Below are 602 nucleotides of genomic sequence, written 5' to 3'. Positions count from 1 at the left end.
TTTTCGTGATCAAAAGCCTAAGAAAGATAAAATTTTTTAAGACATTATGTCTCGTTTGTTAAAAGAAATCAACAAATCAAACAAAAAGGCCATAAATCAAAACTTAAGATAGATTAAATATAGCTTAATATTAATGTTAAACTATTGACCAAATATAGCAATATAACATTTTATTAAAAAGTGAGAAAGATATTTTTTTGGTGTTGTTTTTTATTCGGTGTAGAAGCAGATTGCAACAAGAACTCATGTGGTTTTTTTTTTTTTTTTTAAAAAAATAATTATGGAAAAAATTTGAAAATGACAGATGGTCCCGGCGGGGCTCGAACCCGCGACCTTCGGCTCATAAGACCAACGCTCTAACCAACTGAGCTACGGGACCAATTTGCAATGTTTTGATGAAACTAGTTATTTAAACAAGAAGAGGAATGAGTCATTACATAAAAAACCATGCTACCCGCTCTCCACATACAATTTATAAATATTAATTTTACCATCTATATACTAACGTGCTATTACATATATGGCCTTTTTTTTTTCTTTCAAGTTTTTAAAGGAAAATAGAAGACATATATTGGTTTTGTTTTGATATATTGAAAAAAAAA

At 28.7% G+C, this 602-nt stretch overlaps 1 non-coding gene across 1 annotated transcript; it reads right to left on the bottom strand.

Moving 5' to 3' along the window:
• Positions 1-305: 305 nt before the first annotated feature.
• TRNAI-UAU (transfer RNA isoleucine (anticodon UAU)) lies at positions 306-379 on the bottom strand. The gene has a single exon. It is a non-coding gene; the product is annotated as a tRNA-Ile (tRNA).
• Positions 380-602: the final 223 nt, after the last annotated feature.

This window comes from Lactuca virosa, chromosome 1 (assembly GCF_052849685.1).
Source record: "Lactuca virosa cultivar CGN04683 chromosome 1, Lactuca_virosa_CGN04683_v6, whole genome shotgun sequence".
In the NCBI taxonomy this organism is placed as follows: Eukaryota; Viridiplantae; Streptophyta; class Magnoliopsida; order Asterales; family Asteraceae; genus Lactuca; species Lactuca virosa.
The sequence above is the reverse complement of the archived record's forward strand: the minus strand, read 5'-3'. Positions and strand labels throughout refer to the sequence as shown.